The following is a 9,474-nucleotide window of genomic DNA, read 5'->3' as shown; positions in this document are numbered from 1 at the left end:
TACTGGGTATATACCCAAAGGATTATAAATCATGCTACTAGAAAGACATATGCACATGTGTGTTTACTGTGGCACTATTCACAATAGCAAAGACTTGAAACCAATGCAAATGTCCATCGATGATAGACTGGATTAAGAAATGTGGCACATATACACCATGGAATACTATGCAGCCATAAAAAAGGATGAGTTCATGTCCTTTGTAGGGACATGGATGAAGCTAGAAACCATCATTCTGAGCAAACTATCGCAAGGACAGAAAACCAAACACTGCATGTTCTCCCTCATAGGTGGGAATTGAACAACGAGAACACTTGGACACAGGGTGGGGAACATTGCACACTGGGGCATGTCATGGGGTGGGGGAAGTGGGGAGGGATAGCATTAGGAGAAATACCTAATGGAAATGATGAGTTAATGGGTGCAGCACACCAACATGGCACATGTATACATATGTAACAAACCTGCATGTTGTGCACATGTACCCTAGAACTTAAAGTATAATAATAATAAAATAGAGACCCTGAAACATGGACCTAGAAGTCTGTGTGACCTGATGTCTCTCATTCTGTCTGGGTTTCTCTCTCACCACACACTCCCTAACTCTTTGCTTCAGTCCTTCAACCTTCTTTCAGCCCTTGGGATCTTCCAGATTCCTTTCCACAGAACTTCGCACATGCCACTCACTCTGCCTGGGACATCTCATCTCTCTCCACTTGTTACCTCTCACTCACAATTGAGATCTCAGTTAAAGCTTAGGTTTCTCAGGGAAGCACTCCCTTACCTTGCTGACCAGGTCGGAGCCCCTTATCCTAACCCTTCTTAGAACCAGGCATGCTGCTCTGTCTTAGCACTTAATGCATGTATAAGTCAGCATTTATTTTGTGATGATTTGACCGGTGGTCTGTCTTCCCCACTAGACTTTTAACTTTGCAGTGTGAGCGGCCATATTTATTTTTCCACAGTTTCATCTCTGGCACCTAGCACAATACTTGGCATGTGGTAACCAAGTATCATAAATAATTTTGTATTAATTCAATCAATATTTGTTAAGTATTCACTGACTGACTTTAGTGACTATTGCACAAAGTGAGCAAGGAAAACAAAACAAAAGATTAACGGTGGAATCACTGTAGAAAAGGAAGTTGCAGTGTAACTCAATTTGAAGAGGCAAATGAATAAAATGTAGAAGTTAGTAAAACAGTTCCAGTCTCTGACCAAGAAAGGTTCTTGGCATGTCCCACTTTAATGTACCTACTACTACTAAGTGATTGTGGTTTCCCAGGATTACAAACTCCGTGATGTGCCAGCGCTTCCTATGAGACATCAAAACAGCAGTGGGGAGTTGCTTAGAGCTCTGGGAAATTCAACTGAGAATTTTTATTTCATTTAGCAAATATGTACTTAGACGTAGCCTTTTATGGGGTAGCTCTAAAATGTTAGGAGCAGCAGGAACAGCCTCACCTGTTCAGAAGTGATTCAGCCACAGGCAGAATGTACTTTGATGGCTGTACGAAAGAGTTATAGCCTAGATTTATTTATGTCATCTAAGGCATATCTACAGGCAGCATCTTTCAGAATGGAAATCAAATTCTGGAGATGAAGAACTGTTTTTGAAAGAAATTGTGTTTGTACTAACATGATAACTTGAGAGCATCAATTTGAGGCTTTGTATCCAGAATTTACTGAACTGTAGAATAAATATACGATACATCATGTCTCTTATGCATTGCATTGTGAATATTTCATGGTTTTAAATATGTGCCATGATTAAGTATGTGCTTTAGTAATCAACCGAATAAGAGTTTAAAGCAATGAAATCAAAGTATCTCCTTTCAATTCAGCATGTTTCCTTGTGGGAGGTTTAAAAATATATCACAAAGAAAATTCTATTGCCAAGGCTAAAGCTCTTCTGGTGATATCAGAATTGAGCAATGGGATCCCAAGTCTTGGTCTTTAGTGCTCCATTTTTTAAATAAAATCCCTTAAAGTGCTCATAGAAGTCTTCAGCTTTTTTACAGATTTGTGTTGCAATTAGATAATATTACTCCAAAGGTGAATAAAGAATGAGAGTTTTAGCATAAAAGTGGCCTTGAAATGAAATGAACCAATAAACAAATAACATTTAACAAATATTATTGCATACTGATATACTTATATTGAGCTGTTTAATATCCAATTTGAGATGCCAACTACTGGCTCCCAGCACCACAGAGATCAAGATAAGGTTTGTTCAAACCCCTAAAGCCATGTCCTGTGAAAGTCCATATGTTTTAGCCCTAACGGAATGTACCATTTAAGAGGGGAGATAAGGCAAGTTCAGCAATGATGATAGCAGTGAAGTAAAGTTCGCAGAGGAGAAGGAAGAAAATGTTTAGAAGAGAAAGGCAGAGGAGCACTTCCAGCTGGAATGTTTCTTGGAATTTTGGAGATGTGTGGAGATAAGCAAGAGAATACAATCACGACCTGAGGAAATAGTGTGTTGGCAGGAAAGTGTGAGGCAGGCACAGGAATGGGCTATTCTTTGTTCTGACTGAAGGGGAGTGGTGAGGATTACATGCGAAGGCGAGGAGAAGGAGGCCACTTTACTGGGGGTTTTGGAAGTGAAGTTAGGGATTTTGCTCTTTATTCTGTAGTCCATGGTGAAATGATCCAGATGTCAAGCAATATAAAGGCTGTTCTTATCCCCTGCCACTGATGACATTCATGCACCACGGTTTGTTTGAGTACCTGTTTTCAGTTCTCTTGGGTATATACTTTGGAGTGGGCAAATGTCGTTCTAAATCTTCCCTTTATGGAAGAAACCCATGAAGCTTTTACAGTTTGGTTCCAGATCCAAATCCTCCCTGTGGAACTCCGAAGCACCATTTCCCCGTTTGCCTCAGTATTCTCTTTAAATAGGACTTACATTCTTTTTGTTGAAAGGCAGTGTGGGTAAGATAAAACACATGATTAGAAGCCAGAAGACCTATAGAATAGGACCAGCTCCATTGTTTGGTTAGCTCATCATACGTACTTCAGCTTAGTAAAACCTCAGTTTACTCAACTGTTCCCTTTTTTCCTCTTAAGCTCATAAGCATCAAGACAATTGGTCTTTTGGAAGGCATTTTCCAAATCTGTCTGATTATTTCATAATAGGCTTGTACTTGGTCTTTAAAACTTCAAACCAGAAAGGACTTTTACAGATTAATTGCTGCAAAAATGCTGTCATTTCACAGAACTGGCGGATGCCCAGAGGGGTTGGCTAGTTATGGGCTGAATTAGGGGTAAACACCAAGTCTTCTGACTTTAAAGTCTGGGCGCTTTCAACCTCACCCTGGTCAGCCCTTGTCCTGAGGCTCAATCCAATTTTTTGTCTTTTCTTCCTCTAGTTTGAAACAAACAACAGCAAAAATGTACCTCTGAGTCATTCACCGAGTTAGTGGAGCTCAGATTTATCTCCAGGTCTGGCTGCATTGTGATCTTTCCTGTGTTTTGTTCTCTAGGCGTGGGAGGGAAGCCAGCCTTTCCTCAGCCCCACTCATTAATATCATTGGGAATTCTCTTATTTGTATTCCTGTTAGTGTCATACTTAATGCAGCAAAGCTTGCATTTAAAGCAATAACCAGCCTGAAGTATATGAAATAAAAGATTGATATCAGCTTCATGAACTCAGGCAAAAGCAATATCTTCTTTATCTTGTTAGGTCCTTAACTCCAGGAACCTTCAGACTTGGCAGCCATTGAAAAGTGAAATAACAACAACAATTATACTGATAATAACAAAAAAGGAGGTACCTTCCAAGAACTGCAGATTTTCAGTAATGTTGAGTAATTTCTTTATTGATTTAATGACAAGGGAAGATTATACTTTTCCCTCGGTTTCCAAGTATATTTTCACTTTTAAAAGAAAGATTCTTAGTATGTAGTATGTAGCTTGAAGGTTAATGTTTTTTCACCTGGCTTATTTATGCATTAGGGACCTGGGCAGCTGAAATGTATGGCCATGGCCACTCTGTTTATGAAGAAGGTAACCATCAGGAGATGGGAGAAAGGTTTGCTTTCCGTATGAAATAAAACATCCTGAAAAGGAAACTTTATACCTGTTCTTTCAGCAGGTCATGCCATTTCATAGGCTTGACTACTTATTTGCACACAGAAGGCACAAGTGCCTGTAGTAAGTATAGGACTTGACATCCATGACCCAACATGGCTTGGCTTCAGTCAAACTTTCTAGCCTATCTCCCCTTAACTTTCCAAACCTGAGTGGTTGGTCAAACTGGACACTTGCTATTTTCCATGTGATTATTTTCAATTTTATTGTATTCTAGCTGGATGACCTCCCCACTTTAATTGGCATGTTTATTCCATTTACATTTAACTGGGATTGAGTCTACCATTTTGCTATTTCTTTTCTACTTGGGTCATACGTTCTTCGTTCCTTTTCCCCTTCTTTCCTGCATTTTTAAGGATTAACTGTTTTTTTTTTTGCATCATATTTTATCTCCACTAATGGCTGTATTAAAGTTCTTTCTGCTAATTCCATCATCCTTTTCTTTTCAGTATCTGTTTCTATTGGCTAATTTCTCTGTTGGTTAGGAATCACATTCTCATGTTTTTAAACATAATTAGTAAACTTTAATTGTATGTTGGATGCTGTAGTGTTGACTATCTGGATTTCATTATCTTTCTTAATAAAAGTGTTAAGTTTTATTCTGGTAGGGTTTACTTGTGGATCAGGCTCATTCTTTTAAGACTAGTTTTATGTACATGGTGAAAAAGGAAAGTGATTCAAGGCTAGAAAAATATTTAGGAGCCAAATCATCTAGAACGTTGTAGACCCCCATGAGGAGTTTAGATTTTATTGTAAGTAGTCAAGAAACCATGAGATGAGTTTCAGCTAAAGAATGAAATCTATCTGGTTTATCTTTTTAAAAAGACTATTTTCTTTTAAATAATGTTTAAAATTATCTTTAATTATTATAATAAATTAAATTAAAATATAATTATATATATTATATTATATATAATTTAATTATATATAATAAATTAAGTAAAATAATTTAATTATTATTAAATTTTCTTTTAAATAATGTTTAAAATGTTCAGTTAAATAAATATTATTGAAGATCCATTAGAGCAAGGGGCATGTGATGGGTACTGGAGACAAGAGCATGAATGAATATAGAGGATGTTCCTGCCCTTGAAGAGCTCACAGCATAACTGGGGTTATTGTGTGTGAGTGTGTTGATGGAAGCAAGCACAGGAAAGTATTGGGAGACTGACCAGGGGCCTTAGGGATGGTTTCCTAGAGAAGGCTAATCTCAGCTGACTCTTAAAAAAAAAATGACAGGACTTGTCCAGGTGAAAAGAAGGAAGGTATCACAGGCAGGCAGAATGTCTTGATTAAAGGTATAGAGATGTGGAAGAGCATGGAGTGTGTGGAGCAACACAGTTCAGTTTTGTTAAGTGTGAAGTACAAAGCTTTGTTTACCAACTTTCTCCTGCCTTGATTTTGCCTTCTGCCCTGACATGAGTTTTACCTGGACAGGTGCATTCATGCAGTCTTCAAGGTTCGATTCAAACACCCCCTCCTTCGTGAAGCATTTCCTGGTGCTCACAGAGAAGTGATTAGTGCCTATACTGATGGTGTTTCTATTATGCTCATATCTAATTGGCCATATCCAATATTCTGTGTTTCAACCTCAGATTTTAATAGGGATTGGCCCACAGTCAGTGCTCAGTAAATATTTATTGATAAATAAATTCAACAAATCTCCCACATTGGTGATCTCTAAGTTTATTGCTAATTCTGCCTTATTTCTCCGGACTCATACATCTTTCCACCACCTTGGGCTCAGCCTTTCAAAGTTTCCCCAAATCATGAGGCAGCCATACCTTCAATTTACAACACACCCCGTCCACACACCCTCTTTGGCCCATACAATAGGGTATTTATATTTTCTTGATTTTGTTGTATCAAGTATGTGGTACTTTTAATCTTAATCCTGGAAGAGCTCTTAAGAATCATTTAGTTCATGGGGTTTCAGATTTGGCTGCTCACTAAAATTAGCTGGGGGAACTTAAAAAAAATCTATGCCGGTTATGTGGTTTGGCTGTGTCCCCACTCAAATCCCATCTTGAATTGCAGTTCCCATAATCCCCATGTGTTGTGGGAGGGACCTAGTTGGAGGCAGTTGAATCATGGGGGCGGTTACTGTCATGCTGTTCTCACGATAGTGAGTTCTCACAAGATCTGATGGTTTTATAAGGGGCGTTACCCCTTTTGCTCATTCTTCTCCTTGCTGCCACCATGTGAAGAAGGACATGTTTTCTTCCCCTTTCAACATGATTGTAAGTTTCTTGAGGCCTCTCTAGTCATGCTGACCTGTGAGTCAATTAAACCCCTTTCCTTTATAAATTACCCAGTCTTGGATATGTCTTTGTTAGCAGGGTGAGAGCAGACGAATACACCTGGGATCCATACTCTAGAAATTCTGATTTAATTGGGTTGGGATGGGGCTTTGACATCCTATTTAAAAATGTATCTTCCCAGGTGATTCTGGTGTGTAAACAGGACTTAGAACCACCGATCTACGTTCCTCATGTGACACAGGATGAAACTGCTGCCTCCGGCAGTGCTTGCACATGTAAACTTGTTCCTAGAGTAGGAAACTCTGTTTCGTCTTCCCAGGAGGTAGCTTCCCATACCTCCTGGCTCCTGGCACAGACCTCGGCATAGTATGTCTACTTCCAAGGTTCACTCTCATGCTTTGATTCCAAATGAATCTTATGCCTCTGCTTTATTCCGCTCCAGTGAACTGTGACTAAGGGCTAGGATCACAAAAGAGGAGGAGGGCCCTGGCTGGAGAGGCCAAAGTGAGTCATGGTGTGAAATCTTCCTTCTGTATAAAGGACATGTCCAACTTCATCAGGCAAGCAGAAGGTGACATTGCTTCCTTTTGACCAAGAATTATCACTGTCTGGGCATCCACCTTGCTACCTTTGGACAAGTTTGGCCTGTATCCTTTGTACCTGCGAATAAAGTCTTTCACTGTCTACACTGATGACAAAAATGGCTTCTGAAAAAAATAACAAAACAGATTAATCAGGATGGCCAATTCAAGCCTGGCCTGTTTTTGTTTTGACAAGCCACATAAGAATGTTGGGAGGTACAGCTGTGTCCCTTAATGAGAGGAGAAAGATAAATACCATTAAAAGGCAATTAATACATTCAGTCAGTCAGTTAATCACCATTTATTGAGCGCCTACTATATGCCAAAGAGTCTACTAGGTAATGGGGTATTTGAATAAAACGTCACCTCATCAAATACAATAAGCAAAGAATTTCTTTACATGCAGGCTTATCTTTTTTTTCATGTTTTTAATAATGATTCCCAGAACTGCTCATCCACTGTTTGTTAGGGATAAACAAACCGATTAAAAATAAAAGGGGAGAGCCAGCTAGAATTTCTGCCCAGATTTTGAGCCAAAGTTTGTTTTTCAAAGAGCTTCCTCAGCTTACAAGTCTGGCCCAAATCTCCTAATTCTCCTTTCTTCACTCCAGGCTAGAAATATACACAAAAACTCTATGTTCTGAAAAAGAAATGTGTAGGGAGAAAGAAAATGCAACTCTTGAACAGGCTAGACTTGCAAAAGTATCTCTGACTCAGTGAGCCACAGTATAGTTGGTGGTTGCTGAAATAACCTGGATATGAGATTCAGCTCCACAAAACTCTAGATGTGATGAATAAGGGGTCACTGCAGAGTAAACCAGGATTGAACCAAATCTTTATAATTTCTCTGACTCTAGTTCTTCAGCGAACAGCCCCTTTGATCAGTCTCTTCACCCAATACACTCACAGAAACACTTTATTTTTGTTGCTTCTCACACCTTCAATTCTAGTGGAAAAGTTACCAGTGTGATATTTATACTGAAAGTTATTGAAGTCCAATAATCTTAAAGGCAATTCTTTCTTTTGGAACTTTCTGCCTTGTCTTTCTAGTTCTCTCTCTGAATGTGGCACAAATAGAGAGCTGAGAGAGAGAGAGAGAGAGAGAGAGAGAGAGCGAGCGAGCATGAATAATCTTTCTTTGAGCAGACTATTGGCCAGTATAGATTAATATATATAGAAAGAAGGTCAGTGTGAGAGGGTGAAGAATACAGCACAGTTGCTTTCATTCAGTGTGATGACCTTGACATTTACCTGAGCCCTGTGCTCCTGGAGAGCAAAAGTGATGGTTGAGAAATCTCCCCAGTAAAGAACACCCTTCCTTCTATGATTTGGATAAAACTCAGAGTCCATTCTTTCCCATGACTCTCATAAGACTTGTGGGTGGCTCCCTTGTTTACCCTGTGACAAGGCCAAACACAGACCTTTCCTCTTTGGTCGGAACCTGCTGACAAGGCTGGACACAGCCCCTCCAACTCCTGTTCTTTTTTCTCATAATTGATTAACTGGATTGGAACGGCTTGTACCCCTGAAATTAGTTAACCATAGAGAAAAATATTTCCTGGCCTGATAACTGACATAGTCTTGCCCTGCTTGCAAAACAACTCCAACTGTAAATTACCTCCTTTGCAAGCTATTTACCCTCCACTCCCTTCCCTAAAAGTTTAAGGCAAAGCCACCTTGTTGAGACATTCTGGTCTTCAGATCTTTTCATCTTATTGCAATTACCTGAATAAAATCAGTCTCCTTACTCATCTGATTTTTGTCTTTGACAAGCTCCCATAGGTTTTATTGAACCTCTAACATATATGTGGAAAGCAGAGAGGATTATGGCACTCTCGCCTCTAAGAGCTCACCTTGTAATGGAGAAAATATACAAAACTCAAGCAGTCCTAGTACCTGGCTGTCTGTAAAACGTGCTCAGATATAGGTGAAGAGCGGCAAGGTAGCTGTAGAGATGGAGAGAGGAATTCTACCTGGGAATGTGGGATTTAAAATGGGGAGGGAACAACAAAGAAGTCTTCCCAAGTGAGTGGTCTCCCACTAGTAGTGAGGCAGGATAGGTAGTCAAGGAAATGACCATGTCTTCAGGACGCAGCAACCATGGTGATGGTACAATCAACGTAATAAGCCCAGCATCGCATTGTAATTGAGCTCATTCAAATAAAGATATCTTCAGTAGGGAAATTCCCCTGTAGATATCATGTATACTTTGATTTTACCTGTTCTCAAACTGACCCCTTGCTCATTTTAACAGTAAAAATCACACCCCGGGTGGAGATTTAAGATGCTAATGAGACAGGCGATGTATGAACAAGCATGAACAGCTACTGCGCATGTGTGCCAGAGGACCACCCAGGACATGCATACTAATAACACCTCATCCCACCCCCTTATGAATAATCAGATAAGACTCCTATAAAGGGAGTCTCTCTAGCACCAGTCTTAGCTGTCTCTTCCTTATGAGCCACCCTCTCTGAATTCTCTCTCTCTCAGGGTGTACTGTCTATTCTGCACCTAACTTTCAAAATATTATTTTTATT

This window comes from Theropithecus gelada, chromosome 9, assembly GCF_003255815.1.
Source record: "Theropithecus gelada isolate Dixy chromosome 9, Tgel_1.0, whole genome shotgun sequence".
NCBI lineage: Eukaryota > Metazoa > Chordata > Mammalia > Primates > Cercopithecidae > Theropithecus > Theropithecus gelada.
The sequence above is the reverse complement of the archived record's forward strand: the minus strand, read 5'-3'. Positions refer to the sequence as shown.